The sequence below is a fragment of the Sebastes fasciatus genome, chromosome 7, assembly GCF_043250625.1.
Source record: "Sebastes fasciatus isolate fSebFas1 chromosome 7, fSebFas1.pri, whole genome shotgun sequence".
Taxonomy (NCBI): Eukaryota; Metazoa; Chordata; class Actinopteri; order Perciformes; family Sebastidae; genus Sebastes; species Sebastes fasciatus.
In genome coordinates, this window is record NC_133801.1 from 2335532 (window position 1) to 2351751 (window position 16220).

The window sequence follows — 16220 nt, forward strand, 5'->3', positions numbered from 1 at the left end:
TCATTTGTACGCTACACAAATGTCTACAGTTAGATTTAGGCAAGAAAACCACTTAGTTAGGGTGAAGGGAAAATGTCATGGTTGGGCTTAAAATAAGTACGTAAACTAAGTAAAACACGTACGGAAATCAACATAACACAACTAATGAAAACACGTGACAATCGCCACTTAACACACGTCACTAACGTAACAAAACTCCTGGTCTCTTGGTTAAAAGTCCTGTGTTTGTTGGACCCATCCGCCTTCCCATCATTAGTGCTCTTTCTCGCTTTTTATTCTACGTCACTAACTCTTACCGTAGCATTTGTACGTGGATGCGTTTACATTGTAATCAGTGCAGGATACATGGCGTACAAGTGACACACGGGAATCAGAAAAGGCGTACTTATTGCACGCTAAACGCCTTGAGCATTAACGTGGCATTTACACCGACCAGCCATGACATCAGGTCAGCGTTGGGCACCCTGACCGGTCTCCATACGCAACAAACTGCTCCTCACTGTGTGTTCTGACACCTTTCTATCAGAACCAGCAGTAACTTTTCCAGCAGTTTGAGCTCCAGTAGCTCTTCTATTGGATCAGACAACACGGGCCAGCCTTCGCTCCCCACGTGCATCAATGAGCCTCGGGTCTGACCCTGTCACCGGTTCACTGGTTCACTGGTTCACTGGTTCACTGGTTCACTGGTTCACCGGTTCACCGGTTCACCTTCCTTGGACCACTTTTGTTAGGTCCTGACCACTGCAGACCGGGAACATCCCACAAGAGCTGCAGTTCAGGAGATGCTCTGACCCGGTCGTCTAGTCAGCACTGGCCCTTGTTGTCAAAGACGCTCACATCCTTACGCTGGCTGTTGGACACAAAGCTATAATCCAAATTCTACCAGCAAACAAAACCAAATCATGTTATGTTTGATAGACAGCCTCACTTATTATCTTCTCTCAGTCAATTCCAGCTTTCACTCTGAGTTTAGCTCTTTCCTATAACCCTCACTTATACCGTCCATTAAATTAAAACAGGACTTGTGATCTTATATTTTAAATATATCTTCGTCTCCTACTAGCAACTAATAGGTGACATGAAATATGTCGAGTCTATGCCTTAAATAATAATAATAATAATATAACTATAGCAGAATGTATATGAACTAACATGAAGTTGTAATGATGTATATCTTTATGTATGCGATTTTTGGTCAATGAAAGCATTCATAGCTGCCTTATTTACCGGAGCGATGCTACGTTATTGTAGCATCAGCTGGTTAAATGTCCTGCTGTGTGTTTACTTCAAAGTTCTAAATCTGATGTTTTATTGGTTGTGATTCTGATGTTTCAGTCGTCACGTTTGGAAAAACCAAAGAGGAAACACAGTTATTGTCAGACGTAAAACCTGTCAGCAGTAGGCTAGGCTAATACTGTCAGCTAGTTAGCACATTAAAGAAAGGTAGATGTGCACATGTTGCAGGAAATGAAAGTTGTGTTTTGTGGATTAATAACAGAAGAATGTAGACTGTTTAACAGTATATATATATAAAACAATCAGAAAGCGTCTAATTATAATTAGCGTCGTAGAAACGCAGCATTGGCACTGTAGAGAGGTGAAAACTTTTATGATTCTCATTGTATAAAAAGATTTAATGAAGCAGAAACTAATAGTTCTGACATTAGTATTGTCTTCCTTAGAGTACACAGATTATATCTTTAAACCGCTATGTAAACGATGCAGCTTTATATATGTAATACTTTGTTTGCCTGCCATTCATGTCACAATTATGAAGTATTTTATACTTAATTATTAATAACTAACTGCCTTGTTACACCGTGATAGCACTTGTATTTATAATTCATTAACATGTTTTGCAAAGTGACAAAAGGGAAATGTACCGACATCAACATTTATGTCTGTGTTTATGTTCGTATCTGTCCGTTACTGCCGGCCGTCTTCTAAACAACCAACAGTGTGTCTCAATGGGCTTTTCATCTTCAGGCAGCTTTTAGTTTCAGTTCATTTCTATAATAACCATCATTTATAAATAGTAAATTAAACTTAGTTAATAGTTATTTTACTGGTAACAATGAAATGAGAATTAATAATGTTTACTAATGTAATGATATAATTTATTTTAATAGTTGATTGTTGCAACATTTTATATACAAAATATATAATATATATTATATATATATATATATATATTTTATATATTATATATTTATATATATATATAAAATGTTGCAACAATTTTGTGAATTGTTAATAATGTTACAAACAAACAAACAAACAAACTGTTAATGTTTACTAATTATTAGTAATGATATAATTTATGTCATTTTAGCAGTTGATTGTTGCAACATTTTATATACAATATATATAAGTATTTGTTAATGATTGAGATATTATTTTTAAACTTTAAAGAACTTGTTTGTAAAACATGTATAAACATTACATAGAGACATTTTAACATTTAATGTTAATTGTTAAGAATTTGGTTTGTTAAAGGTCTATAAGCATTATTTGGATGTCTATTATAACGTTACAATTGAGGATTATAATACATCGTTAAATAGTTAATAAGTACTTTGTAAAACATCTATAAACATTATTTATATAGCTAATACTTTGTTAATAGTTAATAATTGGTTTCTGGTCCATCTATCTATGTAATTATTAACAAATACCTAATATAGTATATAAAATGTTATAATGTGTGAAACAAATTGTTAATAGTTTAATTATTGTCTCGTATCTATTCTATATCTCTTAGCTTTTATAAAATATATAATCTAAAATAAATTAGATCATTACTAATAATTAGTAAACATTCATATCATAGTTTGTTAACAGTAAAATAACTATTAACTAAAGTTTAATTAACTGTAAATTCACTATTTATAAATGATGGTTATTATAAAGTGCTACATAATCAGCTTGCAGAGAAATGATCCGTCACAGTCGACATCCCGCCTGTCTTCATGTCGTCATAGTCGTGTTGTTGGTGTATTCATGTCGTCATAGTCGTGTTGTTGTTGTGCCGTGATGCATTTTAAAGGTCTGTGCCGCGTTTCCAAAGAACAATAATTCCACCGCGACCAGAATAAAAGCATGTTGGATTATTTTCGGATAGTTTCACGTCTCAAAGACGCAGTTTACGCTTTCAGATCCAGAAGTTTGTCTTTGTGTTTCTTGATGTTGAATTGTGACTTATTTGTACTTTTTTGCGTTCCAGGTGACAGAAGGTTTATAATTTTACTGAAGAGTTTCAGTTAATCTGCATCATGTCACAGCTATTTGTGGATTTAGCTTTGCTTTAGACAACCGGTGCTTCCTCACACTCTCTGTGGGTTTGACCTGCTCATCTTTTCTTTGTTTGTTGTGTTGATTCAGTAGTTTGTTGTCTCAGGGGAAGACGTCCGTCCAGGTTCCCAGAAAAGTTCATTTCAGGAGGATCAAATTGTTGCTAAACCTGCACAATGATGATGATGATGATGACGATGAAGACGTGTGTTTTAAGCCTTTGAAAGGTTTGACAAAATCATTGAAAAGGGAACTTTGTAAGTCAACTGCCATCTAGAACATTTCACTTTGAGGTGATTGTTGTTTAATGTTTCTAAAATTGCGTCCAATCAAATGTTCCTGCTTTTGTACACGCATTGAAGATAACAAATAAAATGATCTGTATGAAACATTTGTGTTTTCATTTTGTCAGTTTTGCATTTGTGAATGCATTTAAGGGAGATTTTTATTTCTCTCATGCATAATAACTTTCTATTTTATTTCTTCTCCTTTGCAGAAATGTGTTTCAGTTTTCTGTTTTTCCTTTTTTAAAACATCCATGATTTTTCCCAAACCTTTAACCGACTGTAGTTGCCGTGCAGAGATACTGTAGAAATTAAAAAGAGAGGTACAAACGTTGGCGTTGAATGTTAAAATATGATGTCATCAACATTTTGCAGAACTGAACTCTTGTCTGGCGATCGGGTCGGACCCAGAAACAACCGCTGGAAGTGTAAAAGTTTACATTTTCAAGCTTCATCAAGACAGAACTTTAACAGTGACGTTCCTCTGTTTGACAGAACAAATGTGGTGGAATCGAAACTCTGAATGTAAATGTATATTTTTTGCTTCTATTTTGACTGCAGTGTTTTGAGGTACTTATACTTTACTTGTGTATTACCATTTTCTGCTACTTGCTGCTTCTTGCTACCTTTTATTACACTGCATTTATCTCGCAGGTTTACAAAGTCAGATTATTAAACGAAATACAAACAACAAATAAATGATGTATTATTATTATTAGGGCTGGCAAACTTCACGCGATAATAACACAAATTTGTTTTAATGCCACTAATTTCTTTAACACATTAACGCAACTTTCCAAACCTTTAAAACTATAAGTGACAGAAAGACAGAAAGTCGTATTTTGACAGAATGAACCTTTAAAACAAACATGCATTTGAATAAAGCAGCATATTTGTCCACTCATGTTGACAAATCTCCCTTTAAGGTTCATTTTGAACAGATAAAAAAAATGTGCAATTAATTTGTGTTTAATAACGATTAACTACGGACAGTTGTGATGAATCGCGATTAAACATTTTAATCGATTGACAGCCCTAATTATTATAGATTAAACTACCTATCAGTATATAAAGTCATTAAAATGAGCTCCACCTTTACCAGCTGCAACATTAAAGTGATGAACACATTAATGCATCAATTATTATAGATTTATCTGCATAATGAGTACTTTTACTTTTGGTACTTTCGGTATATTTTGATGCTGATACTTTTGTACTTTTACTCTGATTAAGATTTTGAATGCAGGACTTGTAACAGTATTTGTACACTGCAGTAATGCTACTTTTACTGCAGTAAAATATGTGAATACTTTTTGAGTCTGCAGGTTGAATCCACGGAAGATGTTTATGCAACGCTCAAGAAAAATTCTTCTAAACTGGAGCTGAAGTTTAGAGCGGATGGATCCACCATGTCACTTCCTGCAGGCAAGTGTGTGCGTGTGTGTGTGTGAGTACGTGAATGTGTGTGAGTGACGGCAGGTTTTGCGTCCTGTCGTTTCAGCAGATTTGCGTGCAGGATCTCGTGCCACGCTCACGTGTCTGAAGAACGTCGAGTCACTGCGATCGGTGACACACTGCTAATACACTAAGCAGGGATTACCAGCGCTGGACAATAGTGTATGTGTGTGTGTGTGTGTGCACATTAACCGTGCACATTAATTGGGACGTCATTCTCATTGTCTGTCAGGAGGAGCTGTGGAGATCTTAGTGTTTGAGTGTGAGCATGTTCAAACCCATAATGTTGGTGGCAGTGCTCAGAAAACGCATGTTGTTGTTTCTATCTTTGCGAGGACATTTTTGTACAATAGGGACGAGCGAGTCAGCTGCATACCTGGTTTTTATTAGTTTTTTGAATTTGTGGATTAAAAGCTTCAGTAAAACACTAAAAAAGCAACAAACTCATATGTACATATATGAATATGATATCATAATGATAATGAGATCATACTAGATAAGAAGCAGTCTCACTGTGAAAGTTAAAGATTCAATGTGATTCCATGTCAATGTTTGTCTCTCAGTAATCAACCCAATCTCACGGGAAGGCGTATAAATGCAACATTACAAGGACAATCTGCGTGTCATGAGGACGCATTTTAGCCTTTTCCTTTTCATTTGTACGCCACGCGACAAAACTACCGTAACAGCCGCAGTTACATCATGGTTGGGCTTCTAATAAGTATGTTAACTGAGTAAATACATATGGAAACAACGTCTCAAACGTCACTAACATAACTTCAAAATAATTCAACAACACTTTGGGACATGAACACCGGTCTCCTGATTGAAGGTGCTGTGTTTGTTGGACCATACACAGTCTCTCTTTTTATTCTACTGTATGTCACTAACTCTGAGTGCAGCAGATTCATGCGTTTACATCACAGTCGGTGCAGGATACATGGCGTACAAATGACACATGGAAATCAAGAATGTCGTACTTATTGCATGCTGAACGCCTTGTGCATTATCGTGTCAGTTATATGCCTTTTCGTGCGAAAATTTGTACACCATGTATCCTATAACGACTGCAATGTAAACACAGCCACGTATAAATGCTACGCTAAGAGTTAGTGACGTAGAATAAAAAGAGAGAAAGACCACTGATGGTGGATGGGTCCAACAAACACAGGACTTTCAACAAGGAGGCTGGTGTCTTGTTTTGTAAGTTATGTTAGTGAAGTTTGTGACGTGTTTTCCCGACTGATGCTACGTTGTTTCCGTAAGTATTTACTTACCGTAGCTTGCATACTTATTTTAAGCCCAATCATGATGTTTTTCCTTCTCTACGTTCTATTATTTTATCCCAAACCAAAAGAAAATGTGACATTTGTCACGTGACGAATGTCACTTTTGTGATTTGTTTTCCGTTGTTTTTTCCGTACGTGTTTTACTTATTTTACGTACTTATTTTAAGCCCAACCGTGACGTTTTCCCCTTACCCTAACTAACTGTTTTTCTTGCCTAAACTTAACTGTAGATATTTGCGTGTCGTACAAATGACACACGGAAAGGCTAAAATGCGTCCTCGTGACATGTACAATGTCCGTGTCATGTCGTGATAGTTATAATCTACTATATGTGAAGTGCAGCTCTTCTAAAGGTGTGTGTTGTGACAGTCATTCTCAATGACAGTAGTCAGTAGTCAACAGTAGTGTGTGTGTGTGTGTGTGTGTGTGTGTGCGTGTGTGTGACTGTATTTCCTCTGCATGCTCAGACAGTTTGCATCAGTGTGTTTCTGTAGCAGCAGCAGCAGCAGCGTGGTTTCTAGTGAAGGACTCTACTGATAATATTCTTTCATTTGTGTGACTCTGCAGTCGTTCTCTTGCTTATACATGTGTGTGTGTGTGTGTGTGTGTGTGTGTGCGCGCGTGTGTGTGTGTGTGTGTGTGTGTGTGCGCGTGTGTGTGTGTGTGTGTGTGTGTGTGTGCGTGTGTGTGTGTGTGTGCGTGCATGTGCGTGTGCTCTGCTGGTGATCCAGTTAATGAAAGCGCTCCATCTGTTCGGAGTGTCTGCAGGCCTGCAGCTGGGATAAAGGCCACGATGATACCTGCTCATTAAAAAGAAGAAGAAGAAGATTTAAAACTTCCTTCTCAGGAATCATGAGAAGACGGAGAACAACTGTTTCATTGATTTTTTAATTCTAAATTTGAGCCAGGGGCGTTAAACCAAACTGAACGATTCCAGTCAGTCGAAACCTCGACTGTAAATACAACTTTTAGCTTTTAGTATGACTTTGAATCTTCTCTTCTTCTTCTTCTTCTGTCTCGTTGTACGTTCTGCTTCGATATGCTGGATATGCTCCCATTATAAAAGTATGTATTGTTCAATAAGATGCTCCGTGTCTGGACGGACAAGGCGTGTTTTCAGTCTGTAGAAACAGGATGGTGGTGAGGAGGGGAGGGAGGATGAATGGACCAGATTGTTTCCCAACAACCGAGAAAAAACGCCTAAAATTCAGTTAGCGAGCAAATAATCTCGTGTTAGCCGAGGAATCTGACGGTGGACTTTTGACCCCGCCGCTGAGAGACAGCGAGAGTCGACGGAGGACTGAAAGCTTTCAAATAATATCCTGGTAGCTCCAGATTCTGTGGTGTTATTTGTTTCAAGACTCAAGGATGGACCTGTAGAGATGAATCATCTCATTTTAAAGGGAGTCATTAGAGACAAGAGACAAACGATGACAGTAAAAACACCACCAGGGACACGAGCATTACCGTTCCTTCCACCAGTGTCTGGTGCACTCAGAGGAACGACTCGATTCCACCCGTACTATCCCTCTGCAATGTTTAAAACAGATCCGATATCAATATGTCCATTTCTTATAGCTGCTTCACAATAAAAGCCTCATGCTGGTTCAGCGTTGACCAATCAGTTTAGAGCAAGATCTGCTTCGTGTCTTTGTTGTCTTCACATGATCTATTGTACAAATGGCACAAAGTTTTTGGACAGAAAAGTTGTGCAAATTACTCAGAAAGTGTAATGAGTTACTTTTTACTCATTACTCTGGCAATGGTCTTTCGGCACTAAATTCTTTAACGCATTAACACAACTTGTGATTTTTAGATTGTAGCGGCTCGGTTTTAAAGCTAAAGTGGAGATACTGACATGATATGAAACTATAAAACCTGATGAATCCATCGGTACCAACCATGTTATACTAGCTAGTCATTAAGGAGGTTAAATAACGCTCCAAAGTTACGCTAAATGTTGTAGAGGAAAAACTGTTATGTCCATTTTCAAAGGGGTCCCTTGACCTCTGACCTCCAGATCAGTGAATGTGTGAGGGGTTTTTGTCTAAAATAATGTCCGAAAAATGTCAATAGTCTGAAAAATTCTGAAAATAGTCCAAAGAAAAGTCCCAAAAATGTCCGAAAAAACTCAGACAAACGTCCAATAAAAAGACAGAAACATGTCCGAAAATTGTCCAAAAAGTTTTTTTTTCGGAAAATGTCCGAAAGAAAGGCAGAAGAAAAGTCCAATACTGGTATCATATGAAACTATAAAACCTGATGAATCCATCGGTATCAACCATGTCTGACTAGCTTGTCATGAAGGAGGTTAAATAACGCTCCAAACTTACACAAAATTTTTGCGAGGAAAAACTGTCATGTCCATTTTCAAAGGGGTCCCTTGACCTCTGACCTCCAGATATGTGAATGTAAATGGGTTCTATGGGTACCCACGAGTCTCCCCTTTACAGACATGCCCACTTTATGATAATCACATGCAGTTTGGGGCAAGTCATAGTCAAGTCAGCACACTGACACACTGACAGCTGTTGTTGCCTGTTGGGCTGGAACCAGAGACCAGAAAGAGAACGGATGGATGGAGGGAGGACAGATTCCAGTCACATTCCAGCTGTGGAGCTGCTGTGTTCAGGAATTTAAGATATTTCAGTACGTTTTTATGAAGAGAGCACACAGAACAGACTGTGTTGTTGTATAACGGGAGCATTGAACACAAAACCTCCCTTCAGTCCTGCAGCAGATAGACACGTATGTCCCGTCTTTATCTGCTGCCGTCTATAGTTCTTCAACATCCTGACCGTCTCTGATTAAACATCTGGGCTGAACAGAATCTGTAAAAACACGCTATACTATTCTTTGTAGCTTCGCCTGAATGATGTAAAGAAGAAAAATCAGCGGCAAACTGAATTATTGCATTGATTTAATTTAAATCCGGCAGCAGCAGCAGCGAGCGTTACGCCGCCACGGTTAATCAGATTTAGAACGTACACAGAGGTTTTAGTGAGATTTAAAGAAAATTGACGTCAGATAGAAACACGCTGTTGATTTAATTAAGATGTAATAGAGTTAGTCTATTTACTGGTGAAAACATACAGAAACAGAAAAATGTATAGGGTTGTATAACGTTATGTGTGTGTGTGTGTGTGGCTCCAGGCTGGACACACACTCCCTGATCTCTAGAACTAATGAACCGTCCAAATTGTCGGCCGTATTCTCGAGGTGTCCTCAAAAACCCTCTTTTTTTTTTTTTACTTTTATCGTCCCAAACACATTCTCTGCATTTCAGTGTCCCAAATAATAACCACACACACACACGCACACGCACACACACACACACACACACACACACACACACACACACACACACAGATCCTGTTTCAGTTCATTAAGCAGGACATCAATTTATGCAAAAGCAACGCCAGAATAAAACAATATTTCTGTGTTGTGATAGAAAGTCTCAGTGAGAGCAGAAATGTAATTGTTTGTTCCTACATCGTCTCTTTAATATATATTTCCATTACAGGGAGGAGAAGTCCACTTTATTTCTGCAGGTCAAGACGACTTTATAGGTTTTAAACCATCATGTCCTTACATAATATTATACACCATAACCCTCATTACCAATATCTGGGTTGGGTGCATCCAAACACAGCGGGCTGTTCTCATACAGCGTTCGTAATCCTACGAAAAGTAATGCACTGTAATTCATGTACATCCTATGATATCAATTCGTGTGTAGTCCACATAATCGTAAACCAGGAAATATAAAGAGCGACGAACGCTTCGTAGGGAGGAGGTCGGGGTGGATGGGTGGGTCAAAAAACATCAGACTTTAGCTTTCGAGACCGCTATTGGTGCCCCGTGTGAAGCCAGAAGTCAACGTTGATTTATTTGTCACGCAACTTACATACTTCAAGGGACTGTTTGTAAGAATCAGAAAGTGCTTGTTAACAGCGACACCTGTGGCCGTTAAGTCAACTAAAGTCAGCGTCCTGATTTTATTTTATTTTTTTATTCCGAAAAATGTCAAAACAAAGTTTGAAAAATATCAAGAAAAAGTCGATAAAATGTAAAAACAAAAAAAAGGAAAGTCTGAAAATTTTTCAAAAAATGTTTAAAAATGTTTTTTAAAAAAATTCTAAAATTGTAAAGATAGAAAGTTTGAAAAATGTTAAAAATGTCAATTTCCTTTTTACAAAATGTCAAAAAAAGTTCAAGAAATAAAAAAGAAAATTGTCTGACACATTAAAAAAAAAAAGAAAAATCAGAAAAATGTCCCAAAAAGTATAGAAAAACTGTCTGTCGATATCAGACACTAAAGGGCCACTGACCAAGTGTCGGTATTTGACGAGTTACAAGTGAGAACGGGTTCAATATGGACACAAAACCCACAAATGTTTCAGCTTCTCAGGAAGCCTGAAGAGGAACCCCATTAAGAAGTGTGAACTAATGTAAAAGGACATCAGACTGACCTCGGCGTGTCGCTGCGGGCGGAGAGAGCGGCACTAACATCAGCCAGCTTCAGCTCCCTCATAACACCAACACGGATCACTTCTCCTGGGAGCTTTAATGCCGATAAAAGAATCCACCAACTGGCTAATAACAGTCCTCAGGCAGGCAAAGAAAACAAACTAATTAACATGGTATTACCTGCACCATCTATAGGACGGGGTGTGTGTGTGTGTGTGTGTGTGTGTGTGTGTGTGTGTGTGTGTGTGTGTGTGTGTGTGTGTGTGTGTGTGTGTGTGTGTGTGTGTGTGTGTGTGTGTGTGTGTGTGTGTGTGTGTGCGTATGTGTGTGTGTGTGCGTATGTGTGTATGTGTGTGTTGGAGCTCGCTCTCGGCAGCGTAGTGCAAGATAAAGTCGGGATGTTCCCCCGGCTAATGGCTTTGGATCGGAGCCTGCAGTGACAGGACTGACCGACCAACTGGCTGCTGTGTGAAGGAGTCTGATTCATTGCCAAGTCAACACACACACACACACACACACACACACACACACACAGCTGAGACAGGAAGCTGAGAGTGGCAAAAATGTGTGTGTGTGTGTGTGTGTGTGTGTGACAGGACGCTGATGTTGTTTTGGAAATTAAAAGTGACGTGCTGCATCCGGTGCATAAAAAGAGGAAGTTGTTGGTGTTTTTGGTGCTTAATTATTTAAAATGATGCTCTGAAGGGATCAATACAAGAGTGGACTGACTGGAATATTTAACCAGCTGATGCTGGAAGCTTAAAGTGCTCCATAGAGCCATTTAAACAACCTGTTCTCACTCCCAACTAGTGCTCCATGGAGCCGTTTAAACAAGCCGTTCTCACTCCCAACTCATCAAATACCGCCGATTGGGCAGCGCCCAGGAAACCGACGCACGGAGGCACACGCATGGATGAACCAGGGTTTCAACTAACTCCAATATAGAACATTGTTAAAAAAACGTCCAAAAATATGTTTTAAAAAATGTAAAAAAAAAAAAGTCAAAAGAAGTTCGAAAAATGTCAAAAAGATTTTCCAACAATTTTTTTAAAAGTCTTAAAAATGACAATAAAAATAATAAAAAAAATAACAAAAAAAGTCTGAAAGATTTTCGAAAAATGTAAAAAAAAATGTTTAAAAAATGTCAAAGATTTTTTTATGTTTAAAAAAATGTTTAAAAAAAGTTTAAATTTGTTTTTGAAAAATGTCCAAAAGCTTAAAATAATGTAAAAAAAAAAAGTTTAAAAAAATGTCAAGAAAAGGTTCAAAAAATGTAAAAATAAAAAAGTCTGAAAAATGTTCAAAACATGTAAAAAAAAAAAAAGCCAAAAGAAGTACGAAAAATGTCAAAACAAATTGTCCAACTAATTTTTTAAAAGTCTGAAAAATGACAAAAACAAATTATAAAAAAAAATTCACAAAAAAAGTCTGAAAGATTTTCCAAAAATGTAAAAAAAAAAAAAGACAATTTTTTTTTTTTTTAAATGGTTAAAAAAATATCCCATGGCGTTATTTGATGGGCAGAGTATTTGACGTCGTAGTAGTAGCGTGGAAGTCCGTTCAGGGTGGGAGGGAGGGTTGGTGAATGGGTCAAACTACAAGACTTTCAACCAGGCTGCTGATGTCCCGTGTGAAACTAAAGTAACGTTGACTTATGTTGTCACATCAGTCGTTAGTCACACGACTTGTTGGTATCGTCAGTGAAGTTAACGTCAACCACGACCGTTTCCTAACCCTAACTAAGTGGTTGTGCTGCCTAAACCTAACTCCTGTGAAAAAAAGTTTATTTTGAAAGGACACTATACATGTAACAAGCGTATCTAGACACACAAGAGCGGTACCCGTGCACCGGTTTCCGACTAACTAAGCGGCGGTATTTGACGATTTGGGAGTGAGAATGTGTTGGTTTAAAAACCCTTCATTCTGACCTTAAATTTCCCCTTAAGTTTCTTACACTTTGGAGAAACACTTAATCATGGTGAATGTCAGTTCTACAACGTGTATATTCTGTATCTGTAGAGCTGCAACATCAACGTTAGAGTGAGAGAAAGTGTTTTTGAGAGGCAGAGACACAGAGAGACGACCTGACCTCCCCCGAGAGTTTGAACAGAGATTAAAAAAACACCAAAGACAGAGTGTGAGAATTAAAAGGTGAAGACAGGGAGATAGATGAGGAGGCAGTGGGGATCTCATCTCTCAGTGAGGACACATCCAGAGGTGGTAGAGGACACAACTCATGACATGACATGAATGACAATTTGACCCTCAACTGCATTTAAGAACCAACTAATCAGGTTTGTTTTGTTGTTTAAAGCTTTGGACTCGGGCCAAGTTCACTCTTATTCATTTATTTTAAATCCCTTCTCTCTCTGACTGTCGCAGTAGAGGTGTAAAGTGGACGTGTTCTGCATTTCAGCAACCCGGTCTCACAGGAAAGCGTATAAATACCACGACATTACACAGACTTTCCACGTGCCATGGGTCAGGTTTAGGCAAGAAAACCACCTACTTTGGTTAAGGGAAAACGTCATGTTTGGGCTTAAAATAAGGTGACGGTCCGTCTCTGCAATCGCACCGCCACGCTACCAGAATGCATTGCACGGCTGCTTACATACTTACAAAAAAATCTGAAAAATGTTTAAAAATAAATAAATAAATAAATAAATTGTCTGAAAAATTTCCGAAAAAAGGAAAAAAAAAGTTTGAAAAATATCAAGAAAAAGTCTATAAAATGTAAAAAAAACAAAACAAAACAAAAAACGTCCAAAAATGTTTAAAAAATGTTTAAAAAAAGTTTGAAGAATGTCCAAAAGCTTAAAAAAAAATGTCAAAAAAGTTCAAAAATGTAAAAATAAAAAATGCCTTGTCCGGTGTCTCTGCCCTGATTTGCATAAAGTAGCCTAGACCTAAACTTTATGCAGATGAGGTACAGGCGATGTGGCGGTCCGTCTCTGGAACCGCACCGCCACGCTACCAGAATGCATTGCACGGCTGCCTGCATGGACAATGAATGGGAAGCGTGGAAAGGACGGAGGCTGTGGACACATAAGACTTTTCTTGTAGCGGAGTATTTGTACTGAGCTGTATTGCTATTTTTACTTGCACAAAATACATGAGTACTTCTTCCACTACTGGTTAAAATACTATAACTCCATTACTAACATGAAGAGTCCCAGTTGGCCCAACACAACATCGATAATACAGTTACCAATGGATGGTCTCACAGTGACAGTAGGAAAGACAGGAGGGTGTTAACATCACAGAGAGAGCTCCTCATTCAGCTCCCCGGGGTGAAGTGTCAGAGCTGCCTCAGAGCCTCAGTAGATTAGGACTGACCCGACTCGGCGCTCCCTCGGGTCCAATCACTTAGTCTGAAGGAAGTCTGCGCCGCCTCGGACCTCCCCGTGGAGACGAGGACAGACTGCTACGTCAGTGGAATTGAGACTCGTCCACATCAGCATGTCTTTAGTGTCCACTGATGGTGTCTGGCTCCTCTGCCAGGCTGGTCTCGTACAGCGCTCGTAGAGATACCTGCCTCAGTGTGTCGGTATTGGACGCAGAGGGATAATGTACAGTGACCCGCTTCACATCGGCGTCCTGCTGACCCTGTCGGGGTTCATTTCGCAATAACGACCGGCTCACTGTACATTATCCCGGCTACGTGCTAAAGAAATCAATAATCTGACACAAAATATTGATTTAAAGGTGCTGTATGTAACATTAACAAAATCCTTGTTTATTAATGACACCTGTGGCCGTTTAGTGAACTGTAGTCAGCATCCTGACATCCCACCACATCGTCCATCAAGTAAGGGATAATGTACAGCGAGCCGGTCATTGTTGTGAAAGAAACCCAGACAGGGCGATACCGCACCCCGATGCAGAGTTGAAGGGGTTTATTTCACAACAATGACCCTCTAGCTGTACATTATCCTGCTTATTACACGGCTATTTACTGAATAAATCAATATTTTGATACAAAAACGGTCCTCCAGAGTCCGACATCAGAACTGCGCCCATAGCAACGGTCTGTTATACATGGCAACGGTCTGTTATACATAGCAACGGTCTGTTATACATAGCAATGGTCTGTTATACATAGCAACGGTCTGCTATACATAGAAACGGTCTGCTATACATAGCAACGGTCTGCTATACATAGAAACGGTCTGCTGTACATAGCAACGGTCTGTTATACATAGCAACGGTCTGTTATACATAGCAACGGTCTGTTGTACATAGCAACGGTCTGCTGTACATAGCAATGGTCTGTTATACATAGCAACGGTCTCTTATACATAGTAACGGTCTGTTATACATGGCAACGGTCTGTTATACATAGCAACAGTCTCTTATACATAGCAACGATCTCTTATACATGGCAACGGTCTGTTATACATAGCAACGGTCTGTTATACATAGCAACGGTCTGTTGTACATAGCAACGGTCTGCTGTACATAGCAATGGTCTGTTATACATAGCAACGGTCTCTTATACATAGCAACGGTCTGTTATACATGGCAACGGTCTGTTATACATAGCAACAGTCTGCTATATATAGCAACGGTCTGCTATACATAGCAACGGTCTGTTATACATAGCAACGGTCTGTTATACAAAGCAACGGTCTGTTATACATAGCAACGGTCTGCTATACATGGCAACGGTCTGCTACACATAGCAACGGTCTGCTATACATGGCAACGTTCTGTTATACATAGCAACGGTCTGCTATACATAGCAACGGTCTGCTATAAAGAAATAACAGACCGTATAGAACTCTGATATTGACCAATCAGAATTGAGTATTCAACAAAGCTGTGTAATAATACTGATAATGAACCCCTCGTCGGGTATTATAGGTAACAGAGAAGGTCAAGGAAGGTCTCAGTTTTTAAGTTACATTACAATCCGTTCACACATTGGCAATATAAAGTGATTAATGCACGTAAAATGTTACATATAGTACCTTTAAATAATGATTTTAATGATATAAAAATGATGTGATTGCTTCCGTTAGTAAAAAAATAGTCCGTTAGACACGGCTGGAACTGAGTCCATAGCAACGTAACTCTAGTTTAAGATTAGTTTACTCGTTAGTCGCTATAATTCACATTGATAATTTCCATTGATGGTGAAGTGAGAGGAGGTGAATGGGACTTCTCTTGGATTATTAATGTTCACGTTTCTGTCCTCATTCATCTGTACGTGTCCTTCTTGTTGGATTAGATGCACAGTCTGACCGCAGCATCTGATTGAGTTTTTTTAAACGCCGCCATAGCCCGTACCGCATCCCGTTTAGTGTTTATTACTTCAGGTCTATCCTCTTCAAGTTTGAAGATTCCTCCGTCCTCCAGCTCTCGCTTTTTTCTGCGCCGTTTTCTTGTTCTCTTTCTTTTCTTCTTCTGCCGTTAGCCATGAATCTAACGT

General features: G+C 38.6%; 1 protein-coding gene across 1 annotated transcript in view; it reads left to right on the top strand.

Moving 5' to 3' along the window:
- LOC141771082 (nesprin-2) overlaps positions 1-491 on the top strand; it is a 39462-nt gene extending 38971 nt beyond the window's left edge. The window contains exon 14 of the mRNA XM_074641001.1: positions 1-491. This exon is cut by the window's left edge and continues 85 nt beyond it. The gene's annotated coding sequence lies outside the window, so the exon portion shown is untranslated.
- Positions 492-16220: the final 15729 nt, after the last annotated feature.